Below are 16,647 nucleotides of genomic sequence, written 5' to 3'. Positions count from 1 at the left end.
CTACTTATCTAGATATAAAAGGTAGCATGAACTCACTTGACATTTGATTTACTTATACACACTCTTTAGTTCCTGAGATCTATCCCAAGGAAATACTAGCTTTAATGCCCAAATATTCATGCATAAAAGTATTCACTGCAGCATTATCTGTGTTCAAAAATTTGGAAATTACCTAAATGTCCATAAATATGAGAATGGGTAAAGAGTAAGGAAAATATGTAGCAAATATATGAAAGATATTAATAATGCACTATTAAGTAAATAAAGTTCATATAGAAAAATGTGTTGTATAATCATTTTTGCAGAAAGTTAAGTTCAAATTTATTTCTCTGTGTATGTATACATATATTTAAGTACATATGTGTGTATTTGTATATATATGTATATGTGTGTACATCACATAGCATGTGTGTGTGTGTATGTGCTTATATACAGATCTGGAAGAAAGCACACCAATAATTAATATGGTTCCTTCTTGAGGACACTATTGAGATGGGGAGAAACAATGTTTTTGGTTAACTCCCTATTCTTCCACATTATTTGAAGTTTCACAATTATGATTCACTTTTTAATTGTATTTCTTCCCCACTATAATGAAATCTCCTTAGGGGGAGGATTTCAAATCTCTCATTAAAACTTCACTACCTAGAAGAATGACACAAATTAAATGGTTCAGTAAATATTTATTGGGTGCATAAATTGACAGAGAAGGTGAGATAGATCAAGAAACTAGTTTCTCAAGTACCAGGATGAAATAAAGTCTGTCAAAGAGGAGGCAACGATCAAGTGCTACTAAGAACTTAAGAAAGTTAAATACTGTATTTATCCATTAGAAATAAATTTAAAAGCATCATTAGAAATAATTCATGGGTGAGAGTCAGGTACATAATTGGGAGTTGTGAAAAATTACTTATGAAACAGTCTTTCTGGGATGCCTGGGTGGCTCAGTGGTTGGGTATCTGCCTTCGGCTCAGGGCGTGATCCTGGAATCTGGGATTGAGTCCCATATTGGGCTCCTTTCAGGGAGCCTGCTTCTCCCTCTGCCTGTGGATCTACCTCTGTGTGTGTGTGTGTGTGTGTGTCCTTCATGAATAAATAAATAAATTCTTTCTAAAAAAAAGAAACAGTCTTTCTTCAGCATGTTTCTCCATTGGTTCTAAAAAGGTTATATAGCATAGTTGTTAAAAGCATGGACCAACTATCAAGCAAATTGACTAGGATCAAGTTCATCTCTGCCCCCAGTTGGATGATCTTGGACAAGATACTTGAATTGTCTGACTGTTTTGTCACTGTAAAATGTGCACAATGATAGTACTTAAAGGTTTGTTTTGAATATTAAAATATTAAGTCTATTTTAAGCACTTAAAACAGTGCCTGTTACATAGTAGAAGTTCAATAAATATTAGCTATTACTTTAGGAAGGAAAGGAGGGATGGAATGAGAGAGGGAAGAATGTGCTTCATTGGTAAGAGCTTAGATTCCTCTTTCATGAGATGGTAAGTACAAGTAGTCACTCACTACTGTTTATTAATTCCTTTTTTTTTGGCTTTAGTGGGCTCCTTATTCTATTTTTCTAGGCAGTAATTCCACAACCTCATTACTTTTCCCAACTGAAGTAGGACAGTTTCATCGATCAAATTTCAGTTTTTATTTTTATTATTTTTATTTTTTTAAGATTTTATTTATTTACTCATGAGAGAGAGAGAGAGAGAGAGAGAGAGGCAGAGATGCAGGCAGAGGGAGAAGCAGACTCCGTGCAGGGAGCCTGATGTGGGACTCGATCCCGGGTTTCCAGGATCAGGCCCTGGGCTGAAGGCAGCGCTAAACTTCTGAGCCACCTGGGCTGCCCCCATCCATCACATTTCATGTCTCAGTCTCTGAGTCTCATATCTTCTAGGTGGCTTCCACATAGTTCTAATTGGGGATCCATAGCTTCTCCTTGAATACTCAGAATCAATTACATATATGAAAACTCAATTCACAGGATATACTTCTCTATGGAGTCTTTCCATTTCTGTTTCTACATAAGTGATTTGTCAGAATTACAGTTCCCAGTATGCCTTGTAGTATTTCCATTTTTATTCCTACTTTCTACCCAATTGCATTATGGGACTTACTGTCTTAAATAGATGTAGACAAGTAGAGGGACAGAAATTCTTTCCAAAAGAGTAGCCAAAACTTCTGACCCACATAGAATAAGAGGGACTAAATACACACTCCCATCCGCAAACAAACAAACAAGCAAACAAACTAGACAAAATACTTGAAGTAATGAGTTTCAAAACACTGAATACTGGACAATAAAGGACAATGATACCTGAAAGCCAGGAAACAATGAAACTACAAACGTCCCACTGTCTTGAGAAAGTTTTCAGGTCATGGCATAGAGAAGGGGAACCTAGGAAGAGCCTGGAAGAGTACCTGAATTGAAGATATATTGCTGAGAGATGGAGAAACCAGAAAGATTAATGGTCACAAGATAGAACACCAGAAAGGATAGAGCCACACAGAAAGAAAACACAAGGGATCTACAGAGGGGTCCCTTTGAGTATTAAGTAGTAATCAGAACATGCATATGAGGAATTACCTAAGACCTGGGAAAGAAGAGAGACAGAAATAATACTTATTTCTACCAGCCAGACTCGAATACCTCATTATTTGCAGGTCACTGAGTAGAAGGTTTTGGCTTATTTGTGGGAAATAATTAGCCTTAGATTAAGTAATGTTTCAGCTTCACCTAATAAATCTAAACAGTAAGTCCAAAAAGGATCAGTATTATAACTGTGTTACATATGTCTAAAACTTAGGTAGAAACATGAAAGTTATAAAATCAATCCAAATCAAATATCTGATTATAAAATGAAAAATACACTGCATGACAGAAGATTAGATACTGCAAAGGAAAATACTAGTAAAATATTGCAAGTAAGAGATACTTGAAAATATAGACAAGAACTAACCAAAATAAAATATGCAGAAAAAGAACAAAGGAAGGAAGGAAGTAAAAAATTAAGGAAGGAAAGGAGGGAGGAACAAAGAGAAGAGAGAAGAGCAGGGCATTTGTGAACTATGAGGCAATTTTAGGTAACCTAATAATTGTAATTGGAGTCCCTGAAAAGTGCAGGGGTAGTGAACACACACATTTCAATATCAGAAAAAAGAGAGATGATCTACTCAGAGATTCTATGAATATTAAAAGAGGAATGATATAAACAACTTCATGTCAACAAACTTTACAACAAATGAAATGGAAAAATTCCTTGAAAGGCATAAATTACCAAAACCCCTTTGAAAAAAATCCTTTTAGTTACTAAGTCTGAAAGCTAGGAGCCATTCTAGATTTGTTCATTCTTTTGCATTGCCAATATTTCATTTCTGAATCATTTATTTTCATTCCAACTCTGAAACAGATCTTGAAACAGTCTTTTACTTTTCAGTACCTGCTACCACTGCCTTATTCTCACACTAAAAATCTTTTATTTGAAGTATTGGAACACTCTCCAATGCTGCTTTCCAGAATAAAATCTGTGACCCACATGTTCCAGTGTGAAATATTAGATAAATTCCAGTTCATTCAAATTAGCCACATGATAAAATGTTCTTATCATTTCATACATGATCCTTGGTGATCTAGCTCCTTTCTTGTCCCTCCTCACTTCTCATTCTAAGCCCCAGCAACATGAAACCAGGTATAACTCCTCAAACACACCAGACTTATTTATGTCTCTATACTATCAGGTATTGATCATTTAGAAAGTATTCAATCACTAAATTATACAAATCTTCCAAATATTGACATATTTCATAATTTAATATCATTAAATCATCCTCATTATTGAGAAGTTGTCAATCTCATATTGATAGTAATAATTAGTTTTCCAAAATGATTTTTTAAAATTTTTATTTATTTATGATAGTCACAGATAGAGAGAGAGAGAGAGAGAGAGAGAGAAAGAGAGGCAGAGACATAGGCAGAGGGAGAAGCAGGCTCCATGCACTGAGAGCCCGACGTGGGATTCGATCCTGGGTCTCCAAGATCGCACCCTGGGCCAAAGGCAGGCGCCAAACCGCTGCGCCACCCAGGGATCCCAATAATTAGTTTTCCAAAATTCTAATTTCCACTTGAAATCTTAAATATTATCATTATTGGCAAAAAAAAAACCCTCCAGTTATTTTCCTTGAAGTAACAGATACACTTCACCTGTTTTTGAGAAAATATCTACCGAATATCCAAGTCTGAATAACAATAGTTTACTTTATCATTCATACTTTCTAGTAAATATGATGTTTGAGGAAAAAAGTGGCCTGTTGAGAAAATATATTACACAATTGCACAATTGCTTTTCTTTGAGATAGCCAATGTACTTCACTATGCAGAAGTACTGTACAGGCATTTCCATTTTCTCAGTTTATTTAAAAAGACATGTGAACAAGTGTCAAGCTTTAATGAATGTATAAATTTTACTGTTTTATAGAGGATATTAGTAAGTGAAGTTTGCCTTTGTTTTTAACTGCAAATGCATGGTGGTAAATATGCAATGACTAGTCTTACTGTTTGGTGCCACTGCCTTGTTTCAGGTCAAAACTCCTGCAGTTTCACCTACCATTGCTTTTGTACCATCAATGTGAATGTCAACAAAATTAAAAAGGGCCAACATTTTCGGATCATTATAAAAATAGGGTTAACACTACAGACCCTATGTAGGGATTTTGCAAACCACACTTTGAGAATCTCTGAGATAGAAAACCATGACAAAGACATATGGTATATGTTAGGGCCACAATAATTGGGATTTGGAGAAATTTCCAAAATTTATGTAGGTGAGATTTATTGAGTGCTCACTATGTTCTAGTTACTGTGCAAAGCATTGAGGATGTGTCAGTCTACAAAACAGAAGTTTCCAAAGATGATTTAGCTAATATTTATCCCTGTCCTGATGGAATTTATATACTAAGGGGATAAGTCAATTGAGAGAAGAGAGGTATATGTAACATTGAATTATATAATAACAAATAGCACCATTCTGTTCTCCATACTGCTGATCTTGAGATTCAAACAAACAATATATTAGCTAAATCTTTAATTCATTGTAATTCAATGATACTAGTTTTGGATAGTAAATCATAAGTGAACAACTGTAAATCTGTCTGAATTGTTTTGTGTTCATGCCTATATTCACTATAGTGTTTTATTTTATTATTTTTTTAATAAATTAATTTTTATTGGTGTCCAATTTACCAACATACAGAATAACACCCAGTGCTCATCCCGTCAAGTGTCCCCCTCAGTGCCCGTCACCCATTCACCTCCACCCCCCGCCCTCCTCCCCTTCCACCACCCCTAGTTCATTTCCCAGAGTTAGGAGTCTTTATGTTCTGTCTCCCTTTCTGATATTTCCCACACATTTCTTCTCCCTTCCCTTATATTCCCTTTCACTATTACTTATATTCCCCAAATGAATGAGAACATACACTGTTTGTCCTTCTCCGATTGACTTACTTCACTCAGCATAATAGTGTTTTAGATCTAGATCTCAGGATGCAATATCGCTTACATTTTAATTTCCTTCTTTTGTTTTTCATTTTTTTTCATTGAATCTGGAAGGATAACTCCTAACAGAAGATTAACTGGGGATATAAGCATTTACAGAAACAAGCACACCATCATCCTCACCGGGATCTAAAATAGTAAAGGTCCCCTAGAACTTGCTGATAACCTGAGGCCATAAATATCTCCCATTGTCACCTAAGGCAGTTTGTCAGTATCACTCTGCTCTCTACACTGTCAAAGCCTTTTTCAGATTCAGTTATACTCATGAACTCAGTGCTCTACTAACTTATTTCTCCCCTGCTGTCAAAATCTAGGGAAATTACATCCACAAATGGATATGATTTCAGCAGAGGGTCTGGGAAGACTGATTAGCAAGAAAAAGCTTCAAATAGAAAAGAATGTCACTGAGTTGAAACTCATCACCAAATCGATTGCATTTAAGTTGATTTACCTTGTGCAGATGGTATAAGTCAATGAGAATATTTCCATGAACAAGTGAATAATTTTAAAGGTGATTCAAAGGGGTGTTTTTGACAATGGCAAAGAAGCTGAGCTTTGGTCTTGAAGGATAAGAATCTCTGTTCTCAACTACCTTAAACCCTATATTGAAGTAGGTTAATAAAACTATGGACCTCTGTTTTCTCATCTAATAAAATGGGACTATAAACACTTCCAACAAATACCCCAGAGTTTCATAATGGAAGAGTATATTGCAAAGCACATTGTACATATGAAACATTTGGGTTGAACAGCAGTGGTGAGAGTGGACATCCCTGTCTTGTTCCTGATCTTAGGGGAAAGGCTCCCAGTGCTTCCCCATTGAGAATGATATTTGCTGTGGGCTTTTCATAGATGGCTTTTAAGATGTCGAGGAATGTTCCCTCTATCCCTACACTCTGAAGAGTTTTGATCAGGAATGGATGCTGTATTTTGTCAAATGCTTTCTCTGCATCCAATGAGAGGATCATATGGTTCTTGGTTTTTCTCTTGCTGATATGATGAATCACATTGATTGTTTTACGGGTGTTGAACCAGCCTTGTGTCCCAGGGATAAATCCTACTTGGTCATGGTGAATAATTTTTTTAATGTACTGTTGGATCCTATTGGCCAGTATCTTGTTGAGAATTTTTGCATCCATGTTCATCAGGGATATTGGTCTGTAATTCTCCTTTTTGGTGGGGTCTTTGTCTGGTTTTGGAATTAAGGTGATGCTGGCCTCATAGAACAAATTTGGAAGTACTCCATCTCTTTCTATCTTTCCAAACAGCTTTAGGAGAATAGGTATGGTTTCTTCTTTAAACGTTTGATAAAATTCCCCTGGGAAGCCATCTGGCCCTGGACTCTTGTGTCTTGGGAGGTTTTTGATGACTGCTTCCATTTCCTCCCTGGTTATTGGCCTGTTCAGGTTTTCTATTTCTTCCTGTTCCAGTTTTGGTAGTTTGTGGCTTTCCAGGAATGCGTCCATTTCTTCTAGATTGCCTAATTTATTGGCGTATAGCTGTTCATAATATGTTTTTAAAATCGTTTGTATTTCCTTGGAGTTGGTAGTGATCTCTTCTTTCTCATTCATGATTTTATTAATTTGAGTCTTCTCTCTCTTCTTTTTAATAAGGCTGGCTAATGGTTTATCTATCTTGTTAATTCTTTCAAAGAACCAACTCCTGAATTTGTTGATCTGTTCCACAGTTCTTCTGGTCTCGATTTCGTTGAGTTCTGCTCGAATCTTTATTAACTCCCTTCTTCTCTTGGGTGTAGGATCTATTTGCTGTTTTTTCTCTAGCTCCTTTATGTGTAAGGTTAGCTTTTGTATTTGAGTTCGTTCCAGTTTTTGAATGGATGCTTGTATTGCGATGTATTTCCCCCTTAGGACTGCTTTTGCTGCATCCCAAAGATTTTGAACGGTTGTATCTTCATTCTCATTAGTTTCCATGCTGTTCCACATAGTACTGGAAGTCCTAGCCTCAGCAATCAGACAACAAAAAGACATTAAAGGCATTCAAATTGGCAAAGAAGAAGTCAAACTCTCCCTCTTCGCCGATGACATGATACTCTACAAAGAAAACCCAAAAGTCTCCACCCCAAGATTGCTAGAACTCATACAGCAATTCGGTAGCGTGGCAGGATACAAAATCAATGCCCAGAAGTCAGTGACATTTCTATACACTAACAATGAGACTGAAGAAAGAGAAATTAAGGAGTCAATCCCATTTACAATTGCACCCAAAAGCATAAGATACCTAGGAATAAACCTAACCAAAGATGTAAAGGATCTATACCCTCAAAACTAGAACACTTCTGTAAGAAATTGAGGAAGACACAAAGAGATGGAAAAATATTCCATGCTCATGGATTGGCAGAATTAATATTGTGAAAATGTCAATGTTACCCAGGGCAATATACACGTTTAATGCAATCCCTATCAAAATACCATGGACTTTCTTCAGAGAGTTAGAACAAATTATTTTAAGATTTGTGTGGAATCAGAAAAGACCCCGAATAGCCAGGGGAATTTTAAAAAAGAAAACCATATCTGGGGGCATCACAATGCCAGATTTCAGGTTGTACTACAAAGCTGTGGTCATCAAGACAGTGTGGTACTGGCACAAAATCAGACACATAGATTAATGGAACAGAATAGAGAATCCAGAAGTGGATCCTGAACTTTATGGGCAACTAATATTCGATAAAGGAGGAAAGACTATCCATTGGAAGAAAGACAGTCTCTTCAATAAATGGTGCTGGCAAAATTGGACATCCACATGCAGAAGAATGAAACTAGACCACTCTCTTTCACCATACACAAAGATAAACTCAAAATGGATGAAAGATCTAAATGTGAGACAAGATTCCATCAAAATCCTAGAGAAGAACACAGGCAACACCCTTTTTGAACTCGGCCATAGTAACTTCTTGCAAGATACATTCACGAAGGCAAAAGAAACAAAAGCAAAAATGAACTATTGGGACTTCATCAAGATAAGAAGCTTTTGCACAGCAAAGGATACAGTCAACAAAACTCAAAGACAACCTACAGAATGGGAGAAGATATTTGCAAATGACATATCAGATAAAGGGCTAGTTTCCAAGATCTATAAAGAACTTCTTAAACTCAACACCAAAGAAACAAACAATCCAATCATGAAATGGGCAAAAGACATGAACAGAAATCTCTCAGAGGAAGACATAGACATGGCCAACATGCACATGAGAAAATGCTCTGCATCACTTGCCATCAGGGAAATACAAATCAAAACCACCATGAGATACCACCTCACACCAGTGAGAATGGGGAAAATTAACAAGGCAGGAAACCACAAATGTTGGAGAGGATGTAGAGAAAAGGGAACCCTCATACACTGTTGGTGGGAATGTGAACTGGTGCAGCCACTCTGGAAAACTGTGTGGAGGTTCCTCAAACAGTTAAAAATATACCTGCCCTACGACCCAGCAATTGCACTGTTGGGGATTTACCCCAAAGATACAAATGCAATGAAACGCCGGGACACCTGCACCCCGATGTTTATAGCAGCAATGGCCACGATAGTCAAACTGTGGAAGGAGCCTCGGTGTCCAACGAAAGATGAATGGATAAAGAAGATGTGGTTTATGTATACAATGGAATATTACTCAGCTATTAGAAATGACAAATACCCACCATTTGCTTCAACGTGGATGGAACTGGAGGGTATTATGCTGAGTGAAGTAAGCCAGTCGGAGAAGGACAAACATTATATGTTCTCATTCATTTGGGGAATATAAATAATAGCGAAAGGGAATATAAGGGAAGGGGGAAGAAATGTGTGGGAAATATCAGAAAGGGAGACAGAACGTAAAGACTGCTAACTCTGGGAAACGAACTAGGGGTGGTGGAAGGGGAGGAGGGTGGGGGGTGGGAGTGAATGGGTGACGGGCACTGGGGGTTATTCTGTATGTTAGTAAATTGAACACCAATAAAAAATAAATTAAAAAAAGAAACATTTGGGTTGTTAATATTTTTTGTAGATATGAAATTTTTAAATGTTTTAGAATAATAATCATTGGAATAAAGAAGCACTGTAAAGTTGAGTATTTCTCAAAACAGTCATCACTCTTAGAAATAAATGTTGATCTTTATAAAGCTATAAAGTTATCTTTCCATTTTAATTCATTAGTGGTAGAAAAAAAAAACAGAAGTATTTCCAATTTTTCCCTAAATTATTATTATTATTTTTTGCACATAAAGGGTTTATTTTAAATGTTTTAAGGATAGGATAGAGTTACATAATAATTATAAAAATTACTTACAGAATTAACAGATTTATATTGTTTATACTTCTAAATGCAGAGAACAGGGAACTGTCTACACATCGTATAAAATAAAATTAAAATTAAAAATGAATTCAAGCCTGAAAATGAGGTAATTTACCTAATTGCAAGATGCGAACACGACGACCCCTGAACTATACACATCTGCTCACACTGAACTAATGGTGGAAATACAAAAAGCACAGCATTTCCTAGGAACCACAGATATTTCGACCATAATTATTTTGTTATAATAATTGTTCCTGTTTTGTCTTTGGAGAACTTTCTTTTCTTTCCTTTTCTTTTCTTTTTTCTTTTAAGACAATCAGCTTAAGAATGTTTTCAGGCACTACAATTTGTGACAATCAGAACAGTCCTCTAATGGGTCCACAGCGTTCAGAGATTCAAGCCCAATGCACTTTGGGGTTTGGCACGTAAAACAAGGACAGAAATAAACTCTGGTTTAGAAGTAACTGTGAGGCTTCGAGAATGCACAGTCGCTTCAAATGCTGCACAACAGAGCTGGGAAGTCACCTGCTGCTGGCACTGCATGGCTTCGCCAGTGCACTTTCATCCTACGACCACTAAAACGGCACAGGAAGCAAATATACAGAAAACTGAAAACAAATAAAAACAAAGATAGAAAACAAAAAAAGCTAAATATCTTTCACATGCAAGTTCAGTTAGTTACATTGAACATCCTACTTAGAATAAAGCATGCATTATGCTGAGTGAAATGTCAATTGGAGAAGGACAAACATTATATGGTCTTATTCATTTGGGGAATATAAATAATAGTGAAAGGGAATAGAAGAGAAAGGGAGAAGAAATGGGTAGGAAATATCAGAAAGGGAGCCAGAACATGGAATACTCCTAACTCCGGGAAACGAACTAGGGGTGATGGAGGGGGAGGAGGGCGGGGGGTGGGAGTGAATGGGTGGCGGGCACTGAGGGGGGCACTTGACGGGATGAGCACTGGGTGTTATTCTGTATGTTGGCAAGTTGAACACCAATAAAAAAATAAATTTATTATTAAAAAAAGAATAGAGCATGCAAAAAAGGATGGTCTGCATCTAAGGTTCTCCTCGGAAGCTTCACGTGGCAGCCGGATGTCACTCGTACATGAAACCAGAACAGTAGAGCAGGTCAGTGAGGAAGGCTGGGACATTTTATACAGGTTCAGGTCCTGTACGGTCACAAGTCCCATGATAATTTTGGAAACTTATGTTGGGCTCCTAGAACAAGGAACCAACATTCTGATAGCAGGAAAAGGCAAGCAATGCATACAGATCTGAAACGTGAGCCTAGAACGAAGCCTGAAATACCGGGCGAGGGAGTGCAGTCAGTCATTGCACAAGTGTGGGCTGAGCCACCAAAAGTAAAGAGAATAGGGGGAATAAAGAACACAACAACAACAACAAAAAAAAAAACCCTTCCCCTTCCATCCACCCTAAAGGCAACACATGGAACAGTGATTAACATAACGGTGATCGTCACGTGTCATGTTCATCTGGGGAGTGGCAGACCACGTAGTACTGAGGCTGCTACAGGTACTTGCAGGAAACCCCAATGCAAGTCATCAAGTGACCCAACCCTCAGGACACTTCCCAAGAACACTGGTTTTCAACCTTAAACTACCTCGTCATGTCCGGGTGCACACACCGGGCACACTCTCTGGGCACACGTGTCCACACGCACTTGGGGAGCTGGGCCCAGCCTGGAGATGCACATGCAGGGACCGTGACGAGGGCCCACAGGGAAGGAGGTGACAGGTGTGCAGCATGACCCCTGTTCAAGCAGGAGGAGTGTCTGAGACCAGGTGCTCACTGCAGGGAGACAGCCTACACAGGCCAGGCGCTGCCCTGCTAGAGTGCACTGGATCACCACCCCACAGCACCACAGCACACAGCCTCACCACATGGACATGCGAGTTGAGGCCACAGTTACAGAGTCTCTGAGGCCTCACGGATCTGGGAGCTGACTCCCAGAACTCAGGCAAGCTTTCCAATCTCCACTAGAGAATGGTCTGACATCCTGCCTCTCTCCTGGCTTTCATACCGTCAGGGCTGATCCAAAACAAAGGGACAGATGGCCGTGTTGCTGGCACACCAACTACCTCTGTGGGTCTATTCCGGTGAAGCCTACCTTGCGGGAATCAGCCACGAGAGGGTCATTCGGCCGAGGGCTGCTTCCAGGCACACCCGGGGGCTAGCGCAGTGACGGGCCCTGATATGGCAGGGCCCCTGGATGGGGAGAACCCACATCAACAGCACTCGAGGAGCAAGACCATGCAGCACCACAGAAGGTGGCCGGGGACCTGGTTGTTGTGCATCCAGATCCTCTTGTGGGGAAAAGCCTTCTGACCATAACCATGCACCACTAAGAACAGTAATAAAAATAAAAGTGTCCTAGAGAACCTGCCGGCAGGCGGCAACACCATTCTGAAACTTGTATTTCTAATATAAGAGCACTAGGTTCTGCCAGGAACTTACCACACACAGACAAACCACTGACGCACTGCTGTCTCTCAGATCCATGTACTAGAATCCAGACTGATTTGTACACATGAATGGACCACTTGTGCTGCCCAAAACACACCTGCACCACTGTGTATACACAAGTACCTGGGCTTTGCTTTAAAACAGAAAGAGGGGGATCCCTGGGTGGCGCAGCAGTTTGGCGCCTGCCTTTGGCCCAGGGCGCGATCCAGGAGACCCGGGATCGAATCCCACATCAGGCTCCCGGTGCATGGAGCCTGCTTCTCCCTCTGCCTATGTCTCTGCCTCTCTCTCTCTCTCTCTCTGTGACTATCATAAATAAATAAAAATTAAAAAAAAATAAAACAGAAAGAGGATTTATGATCTTAAAAAAATGTAAACAAAAATTTACAAAGCTTAGAATTAAAGGCAGCTTTTGATCCAGATTTCTAATGTTTTGTTGAATTCTAATGTGGGTCTAGCAACTGTTCTCAAGGGATTCATATTTAGACTCATGATTTAAAGCCTCCAGACTGAAACAGTGTCTGAACTTCCGACTTCCAGAACATGCTGAACAGCCCGATGTTGTCTCCTGTGCCTACATTTAATTTTAAATAGACAGCAACAATGTACAAAATAGGACTGACTTAGGACAAGCACTCCTGTTAAACTGGAGAATATCATTGAACCCCCAGCCCAATCCACAAAGAAAGGACTGCCACGGAAGAGTGTGTGTGTGTGTGTGGTGCATATGGACACACACAGAGCTGGACAGGTAGATATAGATACATATACCTCTCAAAAAAGAAGGCAGTACTGACAGTACCAAACTATGCTTGCAGTGTGGCAGCAGAGAAGGAGAGCTATGGTGACGGGGAGCTGGGGACGATCCAATACAGTTCTACACGACTGCAATGCTAGCTTAACTTGCACCAAACTTGCCTTAACTCCCCTCCAGACACACAGACTTCTTTTAAGAGGAGGGAGTTCCTTACACAAAATGCTTTGTGTTCACATAAATCTGTACTATTCAGAACAAAACCAGCTCTGTTGGCAGAAATTGTGGGTTCGCAGGGACATTTAAGCTTTCATTAAACTGGAAAGCAATCAAGTCTGTATGTCTACAAATTATACATTTAATAGTTCCACAAATTTGGCAAAATTCATGATGACATCTAGGAAGTTTACACCAAATCGTAGACATAAATATGGGAATCATCATCAAACTTGATGAAATAGACGGTTTGGCCTCCACTTGATGAATGACCATGCCAGTCCTTTTAGAGCCGTCCTCTTTGGCATATTCCACTTGTTTGCCTACCAGGCTGTCCATAACTTCTGGTTCCCTTTCTGCTGGAGGAGAATCATTAGAAAGGGGCATAATGCGAAGGTCGCCTTCTTTATAATAATCTAGGAGCTGGTACATGTACAAGATGGGATCCTTCTCCTGGTGATGTACAACCACATGTTCATGATAGGGGCGCGCGCTAGGACCATCCCCTTCCACTCGTCCTTGGAGCCATCTTCCATCTCAAACATGTGCTCTACCGCCTTGCCGATCATTGTGTTGGCCAGGTGTGCATCACTGATTCAAGAAGTCGCAACTCTTATCAGGGAGGACTTCGAGAACAGAAACTCTTTCATCTTTATTAAGTCCTAGTCCATAAACACAGTCACATCCATCGTATTCTATAAGATACAAAGAAGGATTTACAGGCACCTGGTCCAGAACAGTTCCTTTCCACTGGGTGACAGGGCCATTCCCTTCCTTCCACCCAGGCTGAATCCTGCAGCCTACGATGTTCCGCCGGGGCTGGGAAACGGGTTTGCTCGGCCCCACACTGCTCCGATGTTCTTTGTGGGACGTCCTTTGCTTCATTATGCTTGCAGACACACCAGCATGGCCTGAATCCACTCTGGACCGCTGGCCAGGTGTCTTCCCGAATGGGGTCTTCATTCATCTATATTTAGGTGAGCAGCACAGCTGCTGGACTAGGGTGAAAATTGAATACTCTCCGATTTGAAACTTTTCACAGAATCTCAATGTTCCTGTTAATCATCATCCAAGTACCTTTTTTACAAGTTCAGCAAAAACATGTGAAATCATAAGGACTCTAAGATGCACTCTGAGGAAAGCAATCACCAACGTTTCACTGTTACCTGGATTTCATGGGTGCTCTCCGCCGCGTCCACCACCGCCCCCTGAAACCGGCTTCCCTGCAGGCGCGCGAGCCCACCCTGGGCACTGCCCAAGCTTCCACGTCCTGCGGCTCATCCCGGCGCCCTCTGCGCAGCACGCTCAAGGTCACCAGGGATGCGGGTGCTCTGGCGAGGGGCAGACACAGCCGGGGCCGGGGGCGGGGGACGGGGGTGACCAATTTTTCCCTAAATTAAAGAAGCATTTCTACTTTCACCTTTATTCGTTCTTCCCCAACAATCCGTAACCAGAAAAGTAGTAAATACTCTAGCCATGCAGAGCTTTCTTCTGGAACACAAACAAACAAAGATGTTCTTTTGTGTTTCTGTGATTTTGCACCTTCTGTATAACTCTTTTCCTGATTAATTTTTTCTCACTTATAAAATTCCAGTTTATAGGCCATTTTCTCTGTGAAGCCTTCCTATCTCCCCAAGACAGGGCTACTAGAACCTCTTCTCCTTTTCATTACATTTTGTACTAACTTTGTACAAATAATTACAGAATAAATATATCACTACTCATTACGTTTTGTTGTATTTTTTTTATCTTTCTCCTCCACTAAATTGAGAGATCATTAAAGGCATTGATCATGTCTTCTTTCCATCCTCTGTACCCAGCACAGTTCAAGACACATAAAAGTTAAATAGAAATAAAACCATGAATATACCCTCCCAGATAAACTTACTTTTCTATATAGATATGTGACAGATGGGGACAGCCCTATGTCATCTTTGTTCTGACCTATCACTGCCTATGTAATCTTTATGTGACAGGTGTAATTGTGTTTCTATAATCCTTGTATCTCTGCTTATTCTGTGCTCCATAGAATATATTAAATGTTCCTCAGATACTCTTATCCATAACATTATTTAAATGTATAATTTAGCATATAAAATTTCATATAAGCAAGCATGAAGTCAGTTATGTAAAATTAAAGTTGAACTTGCTTATACTGACCAAATCTACATCAAAACCTGAACATAGAGGAAACAATGAACTTTTTTTCTGTTTATTTTCTGATTTGGGGGCTTGTTTGTTTATTATTCTCCTAGAAGTTCTCAGTTATGGACATTAGCTCTAAACTTTTAATGAGATAGATATTTGAATCTTTTGTACCTTTTTTTGCTATTGCTTGGCCACTAGAATTTTTTTTTATCTATAGCAGGTGATTCCTAAAATTTTAGTGAAGCAAAAAAGGAAAACACAAAACAAAAAAATTTAGTTATGACTTGCAGACTATAGGATTATTACCAATATTGATTCTTTTCCCAAGTAAACTCCCAATGCTATATCACCAAGATTGGCAGTATTTTTTTCTGAAAAGAGGCAGATAATAAATAGTTACAGTTCTGTAGGCCAAGAGGCAAAATTAAGGATATTATGAAAAACTTTAATTAAAAAAGAGAAAACATACTAACTCAATATTTGTATTGACAAAATCCAAAATGCGGTAATAATAATAATTCAGAAAAAGTTTTCTGTAATACTAGTGTACTAATGAGGAGAATAAAATTATTGTTTTGGAAAAAGAGCAATAACAGTTAATATAACTGAGGTTTAAAATTAATATTTCCTATGATTAAAATTGACTACAAATTTCATTTGTTAATGCTTATCTGTAACATGATTTTAACAATTTCATTTTTGAAAATGTTTTTTTTCGTAGATAGATAACACATATGGCATTCAAAAATGCTGATAACTGCTTCAATGTGATTTATAATAGCAGTGACAATTGATAACAGCACCATATATAGTGTCTTTTGCAACTACTCAGCTCTGCTGTTGTGGCACAAGATCATCCATAGAGAATAGATGAACAACTGTGGCTGAGTCTCAATAAAGCTTTATTTATAAAATTTATGTTTGAATTACATAGAATTTTCACATGTCACAAAATATTAAGTTTCGTTTGAAATTTTTAGCCATTTAAAAATATAAAAACAGGGACCCCTGGATGGCTCAGCGGTTGAGTGTCTGCCTTTGACTCAGGGTGTGATCCTGGGTCCAGGATCAAGTTCCACATCAGGCTCCTGCAGAGAGCCTGCTTATCCTTCTGCCCATGTCTCTGATTTCTCTTTCTGTGTCTCTCATGAATAAATACATAAAATCTTATATATATATATATATATACACA

General features: G+C 38.9%; 1 pseudogene; it reads right to left on the bottom strand.

Moving 5' to 3' along the window:
- Positions 1–13,497: 13,497 nt before the first annotated feature.
- Positions 13,498–14,270, bottom strand: LOC119868213 (annotated as a pseudogene).
- Positions 14,271–16,647: the final 2,377 nt, after the last annotated feature.

This window comes from Canis lupus, chromosome X (genome assembly GCF_011100685.1).
Source record: "Canis lupus familiaris isolate Mischka breed German Shepherd chromosome X, alternate assembly UU_Cfam_GSD_1.0, whole genome shotgun sequence".
NCBI classification, from domain to species: domain Eukaryota; kingdom Metazoa; phylum Chordata; class Mammalia; order Carnivora; family Canidae; genus Canis; species Canis lupus.
Note: the sequence above shows the minus strand (reverse complement) of the source record. Positions and strands in the feature narration are given on the sequence as shown.